Here is a 13,449-nt window from a genome sequence, read left to right as displayed (position 1 = left end):
CTATTCTACTCAGTCTTTCTTTTGTATTTACTCTACCAATCAACACAAACCAAACAAACAACTCCACTCTTGGTGGAACTAATCATCTCCAAATAGTTATAGTGAAGTTGTAGCTTGTGACTTCCTCAAGAGCTATTTCTGCCTACAAGACCTGCACAAATGAGTTAGTAGTAAAAACTCATTGCCTATCAAATTTTCACACAACTCTATCCTCCCTGTCATATGCTAGTGTATTTGGCCTCAACTTATTATGTAACTAATTCACTAAATCCAAATCCCATTGGAATAACTCTCGCCTCTATTGGAAGTTATAAATCTACTATATCCCATTCCAAAACCCACAATTCCCTATGACGAATCCTCTTTGGTTTGAAAGTGAGAAGAGTCTCGGAAACTGATCTTTCAACGAACCACTTTGTAGCTAGACATCCTCTAAAAAAATGAGTCATTCTACCATCACTTATCTCTATAGTTAGCCCAATAATCATCTTATCTCTCACTTGTTGTGATACATGGGCATCTTTAGTTGTTTTTAGTTATTATTTTTTTGAACAAAGTTAGTGATTTTCTTATTTTTATTAAGATTGTTATGCTTTTAATGAATATTTCTCGAAGTTTCTTTGAGCTTTGATTTATGTAGAAAAGTGTTAAAAATTTAAATAAAAGAACAAGGACGAACCAAGAATTGAAGAGAAGTGCAAAGAGAATTTATGGATGCTGTCAACCCTGACCTCTTCATACTCCAACAAGCATAACTTGAGTTATAGAGGCCCAAATGATACAGTTCAAGTGACATTAGAAAGCTAACTTCCAAAATTTTTCAACGATATATAATAGTTTATGATTACTCTCTGGACTCATAGCGTTCAACGCCGTGACATTGGCATTCAATGTCATTCCACGTCTCAGCATCACTATCTCTCTGGGGCTGTGGGGCTAAATGCCACTCTTCCAATGTTTAGCACCGGACCAGGGATTCCATGCAATTCATCTCAAGACTGGCGGCATTTAGCGCCACCTGTCCTGCGTCCAGTACCAAACATGCAGAAAGGAGTGTTCCAATTGTCTCAAATGTGGCGTTTGGCGCCATCAAACCGGCGTTTAGCACCGCTAATTCGCACACGGCTTAACCCGAAATCAATCATTCTAATTTCATGGGATTAAAGGGATAAAGAAAAGATACGATTAGTTTTTTTAATTATTTAATTTTTGAACAATTAGGATTACTTTAAAAAGGGAGATTGGAAGACCCAATGGTTTTTTCTTCCCTTTGTTCAGTTTGGAGTTTTAGAGAGATTAGGATTTTATTTATCTGCACCATGAGCAACTAAACCTCTATTGTTAAGGTTAGAAACTCTATTTATTTTGATGGATTGATATTACTGTTCTTCTATATTGATTAATACACTGATGTTTTCTTCAAGGATCGAGTTTCGTTCTTCATATTAAGGATTAGAGTGTATTGGAAAATAACTTTAATCTGAATTGAATTCTTCTTAATCTTGAAAAAGTTCATCTTTGGAATTAAGCTAAAAACTCTTTCTTATAATTCTTCAATTGTCTAAAACTAATTTGATAAGTGATATAAAATCAATTAGGATTGGTTCTTGAGAATTATGTGGCCCTTAACTCAGACATTGTATTTAATTTCCTAACATAATTAATTGTTCAAGGAATTGACGGTTGATTAGGTTAGGAGAAATTGAATTGTCAAGAGATAGGGTTCAGTTACTTAGGATTTGCCATGAATTATATCTTTGCATGATCAAAGTAGATAATAATAATTGTTAATCTGAAAATTTAAATAACTTAGATACCTTAACTTTTCTCTCATATTATCTCCTCATACATTTACTGCCTGCTTTATTTAATTCACTGTTTTATGTTATTTGTCATTGAAATTATAAATTTTGATTTTCTAACTAGAATAATCAATTAGCCAGTGCTTGCTTAATTTGTTAATACTCGTGGGAACGATAAGCCATTCACGTGGTATTACTTGGTACGAGTTGGCATACTTGCCGATAGTAAGTGTGAAAATTCCCATCATGTTGCTCCTTGATCTGTAGTTGACAGATATCATTCTACGGACCCCTCTTGTAGGTATTGACTGATGGGATAACATCACATTGGGATTCATATTGTTGTAGGAGCAAACTACCTTCTTCCATAACGGACACTCTTCCTTTGAGAAGCGATATCACCACTTAAATAGTAATGTTGTATTACGGATCACCGCATCTCCTACCCCAGACTACCTAACTTTTTTGGAGCCTGCACTACTTCCTATCTCACCATTGCCATGCCATTTCTGCTATCCTCCTTATTCCACATGAACCTCCTCTGCAGTGATATCAACTTATCTACAACCGCCTTTGGCATCTTATACAGACTTAGGTAGTATACTGGCAAGCTATTTAAGATTGATTTGATGAGAACCAACTTGCCAAATCTATTGAGCACTTTGGCTTTCTATAAACTGAGCTTTTCCTCCACTTTCTACAAAGGTAAGAAAACTCTTTACCTTTGTTAATTTGTGAATTTGATAAACTAGAAGTTGATGTATGGCGAGTTATATGATTTTAGCTTGAATGGAGTAATTTTTGGAGTTGTCTTAGCTATTTGGGAGCATTTGGACTTGAATTGGTGGCTTAGTTTTGGTTGAAAGCTTGATTGGAATCAAAACTGGTATTTTGTGCATATTGGGAATCAGTCAAGATATGATTTTGATTTTCTCTATATAATATTTCTGGACACTTAGCCTAGTGAACTTTAGGATAGGATTAAATTAGTTGTTGGTAATTGTTGAATTGATAATGTATGATGGTATTGATGATTGTGATAATTTATGATGTTGATTTTGATGTTGGGGTTGGATTGTGATAAGTATAGGGATTTATGATTATGTATGATTAATGATGCTTATGAATAGTGAGAATGTGCCAAAATTGCTAAGGATGGAATCTTGAGGTAGAAATTGTGAATTTTGTTGAATTATGTTGGAAAATTTGAATGAAATAGGTTTCAAATGATAGAGGAAGTCAATTGGTAAGTGAGGAGACATATGGATGTGAATTGTGGGTATGAATGGTGAGATTTGGTGTGCATTAGAATGTTATGAAATGGTTTTGGTTGTGGAGTTTTAAAATTTAAAGAACCTTACTGAATTTGTAAAACTTGGTTTTTGACAAATTTTGGCAGAGCATAACTTAAGCCTCAAATACTAAAATTGGATGATCTTTCTTTTAAATTAAAGGTTATTTCAAGAGCTTTAAAATAATATAAAGTTTCAGAAAAATGGAGTTTTGTAGAAGAAGTTATGACCGTTTAAAGTTTGGTGTTTTAAAACTGAAATTCTGCAGCTTTAAATTTTTCTAAGTCTGGTACAGCGTGCGTGCGTGACACAGTACATGCGGCGTGAGCATTCTTCATTTCCTGGGCATCTCGCGTACGCGAGCACTTCATGCGTATACGGACATGCAAATTTTTACCTTTGGATACGCAAAAATTTGACACGCGACGCGAGCATTCCATTCGGGCTAGGACACTCACATACGCGAGCAGGGGTCGCATACGCAACCACCCATTTTTAACAGCATGCGTACGTGGGACAGAGGTTTGCGTACGCAAGATCCCTGTTTTGCTGAAAAATTATTTTTCTTCGTTTTTAAAGGTTCTCTAGCTTTCTAATCTTCTTTAAGTACCATTTAAGAATACTATCTACTTAGGTCCTAATATTACTAAAGATGAGTTAGTGACTTAATTTAGTGAATTTTGTATGAATTTAGAAGAAGGAGACTTAGGTTTTTGGGGTACTGAGGATGGATTAATTGAGTGAGATGGCGGAGTACTGTAATGATGATTAATATGATGAGTTGTGGAATTACTCACTGATGATGTTAGGACTCGGGGTTAAATGATGAATTTACTGAGTACTGAAAATGATTTCTAAACACCACTAATATATTGTTTTATACTGGTATTGTTGAGATGCTATGCGCCTGGCAAGGACGGTGGTTAATCTCGCTTGTCAAGATCACGGGGGCGGTGTAAGGACGGTAGTTAATCCTGCTTACGTTGAGATGTGAGGTCTGTGGCAGAGTATCCCGCTCGCATCCTTTTTGATCACAAGAGTGTGTCCGGCACTATATCCGTGGGTAGTGTACCCAGCACTATATCCGTGGGGGATCCCACTTATATTCGTGATCGAAAGGCGACATTCCCATACGAATGTGTCAGGTTGGCAGTTAAACCGACAATGTTATATCACAGCCAAATAGGACAAGCATTTATCATGTGCATATTCTATATGTTTGCTTGCTTTGCCGACTTGCATTATTTTGCTTAATTGTATAACATGCTTAAATGCTTCTTGAATTACTTGATATACATGATTATACTTGTGTTTTACTTCTATGCCATTACTTGTGTTTTCTACTTGGATTGAGGAGGTTTGGTAGGCAGTGGCGATAGGATCGTATGAAGGTTAGGCTGGTGAAGACTTTGGGACAGTGGTGAAATGATAGTTTAAAAATTTCCGAAGTTAGATAACCTGATTAAGGATTTTTTTTTAGTAAAGTATCGTTTTTGTCTCCAATATTTGGGGTAAATCTTATTTGTGTCCCTAACGTTTAAATCGTCCTATTTGTGTCCCTAACGTTTGTAAAAGTGATTCAATATTATCCTGCCGTCAATTACACACCATGAACGCTTTAGTTTGAGTTTTAAAAATCTCTTCTTGAAGTTAGAATACAAATGTATGGGATAGAATTGATGATCCACTCCAAAAAATGGCTCATCAAAAGTTGAAACTAATTCTTACAACATTTACATAATTCACTTTTCTCGGGACATAATTGAATCTAAACACAAATAGTGGGTATAATATTAAAATCAAACACATCCAAGTGAGACCTAATTGAAAATGAATACATCCAAGTGAGAATAATTGAAAAATATAATCTGATTTGTTAGTATAATTGATAGTAGGATAACATTGAATCACTTTTATAAAAGTTAGGGATACAAATAGGGTGATTTAAACGTTAGGGAGACAAATAGGACTTACCCCAAACGTTGGGGACAAAAATGATACTTTACTGTTTTGTAAGTTGAATCTTATGCTTGGTGTGAAGTTCTAGGATTGCTTCTGGCATCTCAAAATCTTATATCTTATATTACTGGAAACTGTTACTAGACTGAGAACATTCGATTCTCATACCATATTCTTTTGTTGTTTTTCAGATGTAGGTCGTAACCCACCTCGGTGAGTTGTGAGATGGTGACAGAGCGAAGGATCCTTATCATCTTTTGTACTTTTTGGGATATCTTGTTATAGTTCTCTCTCTTTTGTATTTTAGACTTGTTGCCTTAGAGGCTTGATTTGAGAGATAGATATATATTTTGTTTTAACTTACCAAACTCTGTTATGTCTGTACATAACTAGTGGGCCTAAACTCTGCGAGCTGTGGCTAGTGTTCTATGACTATTATGCTTATATATCTACATATACCTTTGTTATCTTGTACATGTATCTTATCCTTTACGCTTTTAGTTATCATGTGAATGCTTCGCGCTTTTGTATCTCTGTTTTGATCTTTATTTCTTCATCGGGCTTCTAGTATTATTATTATTTCTTTATATTTTATCGTACAAGATTTAGAATTGTCGTGGCGCTTTAATATCTTTTAGTTTACGGCATGCGGTAAGACTTATGGTATTAGGGTGTTACATCCACAAAGCTCTACTTGACCCTATTATATGCCTTTTGAAAATCTAACTTGATAATTGCTACTTTCTTTTTTCTCAGTTTGAGCCAGTGCAACATTTCATAAGCAATAAGTGCTCAATCATGAATTTTTTGATCTTTAACAAATGCACTTTGAGTCTCCCCTACTAGTCTTGGCTAGGGGTGACAAATAGGCTTAAATCCACTGGGTCGGCCCACGTAACCCCTCAAAAAATGCGGGTCGGGTTGGAAAATTGAGACCGTCACACATTAAAAGTCCACCTAACCCGCACCGCTTAAATTGTGGACCTTGGCGGGGCGGGGTGGCCTTCTCTGCCGGGCTTAGGATTTTTTTGAATATGTTCTAATTTAGTGTTTTGGATTATGTTTTATGTTTGATTGATTATGTTCTAAACTTATAGATTTTTAATTATATATTTTGGAAAATATTTATTTTATTTTGGACAATGTTAGTTTTATTATTTTGTTTCAAAAAACTTGATTTATGATTATGTTTATTACATATTCATAATTATAAAGACTTTAATGTTTGTTAATTTAGAAATTATAAATTTATTAAAATGGTTGTGAAATTATATATATTATTTAATATTTTTTTGTAAGTTATATTATTTTATACTTAATAGTAAAAAAAAAAATAAAAAGGAGATTTGGCAGGCCAAGCCCGCTAATCCGCTGTTAGGTGGGGCAGGGTGAGATTTTAAGACCGCATCATTAGGCGAGGCGAGCGGGCCAGCCTGCCAAAGGGCGGGCTTTTGGTGGGGCAGGGTAGGCTTCCCCGCTTGCCACCCCTAATCCTGGCATAACTGTCCTCATCTCCTAACCAATACCTTCAAAATTACCTTGTACACACAACAAACCATACTAATCGGTCGAAAGTCCATTAGCTCCAACAAACTTCAGTGCTAGCGTCACCCATGTAATATTTGCATCAGAAGGTAACCTGGTTGTCTAAAAAAAAGTCTTCACGGCTGCCGTGAATTTCGAACCAATCTCATCCCAGCTTTTTTTAATGAAGTTCATGTTATATCCATCGCTTCCTGGCGCCTTAGACAATTCACATTCTCATACTACCTCTCTGATCTCCTCAACTGATGGCAATACCTCCAAAGCTTTTGATTCATCATTATCTATGCGTCTAACCAACCCATCTCTGAACCCTACCATGGTAGATATCTCCTAATCATACAAGTTCTTATAGAACTCTCGAATAGCAATCTTGATTTTGGCTTGATTCGTTACCAACGTACCATTAATCACCAAAGCATCAATTTTATTGTTTCTCCTTCTCGCTGAAGCTATGTTATAAAAGTACCTAGTATTTTTGTCCATTTTGTTCGCATGTCGAGACTGTGACATTTGTTTCTAATGAATTTCTTTCCTCTCATACCATTTCTCACAACATCTCATTAACGCCTTTCTCCTCGCATCCACCATACCAGCATGCACCCTACTACTTACCACATCATCTATCTTCTTTATCTCTTCCTCAAACATATTGATTTTCTTATCCATGTCACTAAATTTGTCCTTATGCCCATCTTTTCAATGAGATTGTCATAGCCTTCTGTTTATCAGTGAAATTGTACATTCCCCAAACCTCTCCATTCCCTCTTCATCATTCTTAGGAAGCCCTCATGTCTAAACCAAGAATCTAAGCTCCGGAAGGGTCTTGGTTCACTTTTCCACTCCGTATCCTCTACAATCATTGGACAATGATCTGATAACCCCCTTGGTCTACCTTTTAATCGAATCTCCAGATACTCCTCAACCCATTCTAAACTGACCATAACTCTATTGAAGCGGTTACATAATCGACCCCTGAACCATGTAAATTTACGATCATATATCGGTAAGTCCATCTGTTGCATATCCTGTATCCAATTCCCAAAGTTTCTAGCAGATGTTGTTAAGCTATCAACTCCTTTTCTCTCCTCCACATGTACAATCTCATTAAAATCACCCATAAAATAGAATGAAATCTGGCATAATCCTGCTATATAGCTTAGTTCTTCCCACATAATAAGTTTCTCGCCTCTTGTATGTGCGCCATACACCAAACAAAATACATAATTGAAATTATTTTTTAACAAGATCCCTTCAACACACAATTATTTCTCCCCTTTGTAGCAATTTCTCATTTTGAACATTATTTCATCCCAGATCAACAACAAATCACTTGATGCACCTTCAGACCCTACATACTCCCATCCTGCAATATGACTTCACCAAATTCGAGCTATGTCAATTTTGGTCACTACTTGTCTCTTACTCTCTATTAAACCTAGCATATTTAACTTATGTTTTTTTCTTAAGATCTTTTATCATGCTCAATTTTCTATCACCCCTCAATCTCCTAACATTCCAAAAGCTAAATATCATAACAAAAAAATTTTACACAGCTTTTTTAAATTTTTGGATCTGTAGCGTCTTGCTTTTTCTTTTTGTTTAGCCAATCTCCCCTTTTGTGCAATCTCTTTGTATTTGGAAAATAGCCATTATATCATCCTCTTCACTGTAAAGTATTTCTCTAAATTCCACTGCCAACTCCCATGTTTTCTTTTTTGAAATCATTTGTACTTCTAACTCCAAATTTTGTCTATCTCTGGTCCCTAGACTCCTGGCATTTGTGTCTGATACACCATTACCCACAATACTCTGTTCTCCAATATCTTCATCACGCAAGTATGCTACCCTATCTCCCTTCACCTCGCTCGTTCCTTCACCAATCACCTCCGTTTCACTTTTGATGCGTGAGCATCTTTCTTATCTTTTCCTAGTGAATTTGCATTTAATTTGTTAAGTTTAATCAACAATTAATTGTGTTTTAGCCACTATGATGCTACTTTGAGTCTCGTGCAATTTTTTTTATTTTAGATAGCATTCAACTGGATTTGATGGAGTTTCTGCAGTATAAGAATTAAAGGAGAGGACATCAAAGAGAGACGCACGCGCGTACCCGACGCGTGCACGTGATTTGGAGCTTTCCATGGCGACGTGTGTGCGTGCCTGACGCGTACACGTGAAAAGCGAAGATTGCACAGTGACGCGTGTGCGTACTTGACGTGTACGCGTGACATGCGCCACGTGCAGAAAACACTGGGGGCGATTTTTGGGCTGTTTTTGACCTAGTTTTCGGCCCAGAAAGCACATATCAGAGGTTGCAGAATGGAGGAATCAGGGGAACACTTCTCATTACTTCCCAATTTAGGCGTGGGTCCTACAAAGCAAGTGGTCCCCATCCATCACTTGAAGACTTGCTGATTTTCATAATTAATTCTGATTTGAATTTAAATATTATAGAAAAAGATATTATCTTAATTTTAGATATTAGATTTTAAATTAATTAGGATTAGATATAAAAAATATTAGGATTCTATGCCAATTGACATTCGGTATTCTACAGTTTACCTGAATCCTTATTTTCTTCTCTGAATCATGAACAACCAAACCTCCACTGTTAAGGTTAGGAGCTCTGTCTATTGTATGGATTGATACTATTATTTTCTATTTTAATTCATGTTTTGATTTATATTTCAAGAATTATTTTTGTTCTTTATCTTATGAATTTGGGTGGAATGGAAGTATGACCCTCTTTTTAATTGAGTACTGGTATAACTTGAAAAAGCTATTTACTTAAACAACAGCTTGAAAACAATTTCTCCTAAATTCTAATTATCTGGATTTAACGGGATACGTGACATATAATCCTCTTATGTTTGGATAATTAGGATTTTTGTGGCATATAAAATGGAATTCGATCATCACCCTCTAATTGGAATTAGTTGACCAAGGAATTGGAAGTTAATGAATTTTAGAGGAGACTAGAAAGGTCTAAGGAATTAGAGTCTAGTCACATATAGTTTGCCATGAATTAAATCTTGCATAATTAAAATAGTCAATAAGAAAAATCAATCAGGAAAATAGATAACTCTGAAGCCTTAACTATTTTCTCCCATATTTTATTCCCAACTTATTCACCTACTGTCTTCAAACTCTGAAATTACTATTTAATGCTCTTTGAACACTCAACACTATTTTTTGTTTGCCTAACTAAGTAGTTTAACCAACCATTGTTGCTTGATCCATCAATTCTCGTGGGATTGACCCTCACTCACTTGAGGTATTACTTGGTACGACCCGGTGCACTTGCCAGTTAGTTTGTGGTTGTAAATTACCACACCAAGTTTTTGGCGCCGTTTCCCGGGGATTGATAGTGATTAACAACTGTTAGTTGTTTGATTGCTTAGATTAGGCATTTTATTTTTATTTTTATTTAAATTTTGCTTAAAATATTTTCGAAAAAAATTTTAATAGCACTAATATTTTTAGTAATTTCTGAAATTAAGTTTCGTGTTTCCTAGTTCAGGTTACTTCACTGGAAATTCTCTACACTCTGACGTAGAGAGTTCCATATTTTCTTGTCTTCTATTTGTTTATGCGCAGGAACAGAGACAAAGAACATCTCTTAGACTTTGATCCTAAACCTGAAAGGACTTTCAGGTGATGTTTACAACAGGCAAGACTTTACAAGGCTGCAGAATCCACTATGGATCCTAATGATGCTGCTAATGCCAATGTAACAAATCCGAATGGGAATGAGCAACAAAGGAGAGTACTTGGCTCTTACTCCGTGCCTACTGCAGATCTTTATGGAAAAAGCATTATGGTGCCTCTTTTAACTGCAAACAACTTTGAGTTGAAGCCACAACTGGTCACCCTGGTGCAACAAAACTACCAGTATCATGGTCTTTTCTACGAAGACCCAAATTAATTTATTTCCAATTTTTTGCAGATTTGTGATACTGTGAAGACAAATGGAGTGAACCCGGAGGTGTACAAACTAATGCTCTTCCCGTTTGCTCTAAGCGATGGAGCAAAGTTATGGCTAGATTTCCAACCCAAGGAGAGTTTGGATACTTGGAACAAGGTTGTTACTGAGTTTCTCACTAAATTTTTCCCACCAAAGAAGCTGACTAAGCTTAGGGTGGAGGTTTAGACCTTCAGGCAGAAGGATGGTGAAACTTTTTATGAAACTTGGGAGAGATACAAGCTACTGACTAGGCAATGTCCTCCGGACATGTTCTCCAAGTAGACCCAACTAGACATCTTTTATGAAGGTTTGGGTGAAATATCCAAGATGTGCTTAGATAATTCTGCAGGAGGTTCATTGCATAAGAAGAAGACCTCTCAGAAGAGAGGCGTGTTGGAAGTGGAAGCTGTTAATGCTCTTCTTACGCAGAACAAGCTTATGTCTCAGCAAATAAATCTACTTACTCAACAGATGAGTGGCATGCAAGTCTCAGCTATCAACACCCAAAATCCACCTCAAGAGGTCTCTTATGACATGACAGGTAATTTTGTGCCAAATGATAATTATGATTATACTCAATCCTCTTCTGAACAATTACACGTGGAATGGTCCTAGAAATCCCAATAATGACCCATATTCTAAAACATACAATCAAGGATGGAGAAATTACCCAAATTTTGGATAGAGGGACCAACCTCAGAGACCTCAGAATTTCAACAATAATTCTCAGGGCGGCTTCCAACAGAACAATTACAATAACCGCCAATTTCAGTCTCAACAGCAATAATCACCTCAGCAGGCAAACTCTAAATCCCAAGAAGATTCTAATTGGGCAATGATGATGAGTTTTATGCAGGAAACCAAAGCCTCCATTAGAAACTTGAAAGTGCAAATGGGCCAAATGAGCAAGCAATTACCTGAGAGATCTGCAAGTACATTTTCAGGTGATACAGTGGTGAACCCAAGAGAAGACTGCAAGGTTATTCAGTTGAGAAGTGGTAAAGTAGTTGGCTCTGTGACCAAGGCCAATGAAAAATTAGTTGAAAAAGAAGCTCCAGAGGAGAAGAAGGAAGAAGTAGCACACGCCCCTCCTAAGCGTGCAGACAACCCATTCCCTGATTCTCTTGACACTTATCCTACCTTGCCAAAGGCTCTTGAATACAAGCCAAAAATGTCATATCCTCAGAGGCTTCAAAAGGCTTCCAAAGAAAAGCAGTTTTCTAAATTTTTAGATGTCTTCAAGAAGCTGCAGATCAACATTCCTTTTGCAGAGGCTCTTGAGCAAATGCCTCTCTATGCTAAATTTATGAAAGAGTTGTTGACCCACAAGAGGAATTGGAAGGAACAAGAAACAGTGGTGTTAACCAAGGAATGCAGTGCCATTATTCAACACAACTTTTCTGAGAAGATGCCATACCCAGGGAGTTTTGTCATTCCTTGCACCATTGGAGATGGCACCATTCAGAGAGCTTTATGTGATCTTGGAGCTAGCATTAACCTGATGCCACTTTCAGTGATGAAAAAGATTCAAATTGAGGAGGTAAAACCCACTCGTATTTCTCTTCAACTTGCTGATCTTTCTATTAAATTACCTGTGGGTGTTGTTGAGGATTTACTTGTTAAAGTAGGACCATTTATTTTCCCTGTTGATTTTGTTATATTAGACATGGAAGAGGAGCTAAAATCCTCTATTATACTTGGTAGACCCTTTTTAGCTATAGGTAGAGCTCTAATTGATGTGCAAAAGGGTGAATTAACCTTGAGGGACAATGAAGAACAGGTGGTCCTCAATATTTTTTAAGCTCTCAAGCACCCTAATGATTCTGAAGGGTGTATGAAAATAGATGTTATTGAACCCCTTGTTCAAGAGGTATTGGAGACTGAGGTACTTGATGACATCCTGGATCCTGCTTCTAGGTATGAATTAATGGAAGTTGATGATTCACCACCTCAGAAAGTTGTGGTTCACACGCCTAAAGCAGAGGAGGAAGCCCCCAAGTTTGAGCTAAAACCTTTACCTCCTTCTCTGAAATATGTGTTCTTGGGTAAAAATGATTCATATCCGGTGATTATTAGCTCTTCCCTGAAGCCTGAAGAGGAAGAGGCGCTTGTTTCAGTGCTCAAGAGCCATAAAACAGCTCTTGGGTGGACCGTTAGTGACTTGAAGGGGATTAGTCCAACCAAGTGTATGCACAAGATCCTTCTTGAAGATGATGCTAAACTAGTTGTGCAACCACAGAGGAGTCTCAATCCAACCATGAAAGAGGTGGTCCAAAAAGAGGTAATAAAATTATGGGAAGCAGGTATTATTTACCCTATTTCTGACAGTCCTTGGGTAAGTCCTGTGCAGGTAGTTCCTAAGAAAGGAGGGATGACAGTGATCAAGAATGAAAAGAATGAGCTTATTCGTACAAGAACAATCACAGGATGGAGAATGTGTATAGACTACAAGAGGCTCAACACTGCTACAAGGAAGGATCATTTTCCCCTGCCTTTCATTGATCAAATGCTTGAGAGATTAGCTAGTCATGCTTTTTATTATTTTCTAGATGTATATTCTGGATATAATCAAATTGTAGTAGACCCTCAAGATCAAGAGAAGACAGCATTCACATGACCCTTTAGAGTATTTGCCTACAGAAGAATGCCATTTGGACTTTGTAATGCTCCAGCAACTTTTCAGAGGTGTATGCTTTCAATTTTTCTGACATGGTTGAAAAGTTCATTGAGGTATTTATGGATGACTTTTCTGTTTTTGGTAATTCTTTTGAATCCTGCCTTAAGCATTTATCTCTTGTCTTGAAACGGTGTCAAGAATTAAACCTTGTTTTGAATTGGGAAAAATGCCATTTTATGGTCACAGAAGGTATTGTTCTTGGACACCGAA

The sequence above is a fragment of the Arachis duranensis genome, chromosome 10, assembly GCF_000817695.3.
Source record: "Arachis duranensis cultivar V14167 chromosome 10, aradu.V14167.gnm2.J7QH, whole genome shotgun sequence".
NCBI lineage: Eukaryota > Viridiplantae > Streptophyta > Magnoliopsida > Fabales > Fabaceae > Arachis > Arachis duranensis.
The sequence above is the reverse complement of the archived record's forward strand: the minus strand, read 5'-3'. Positions refer to the sequence as shown.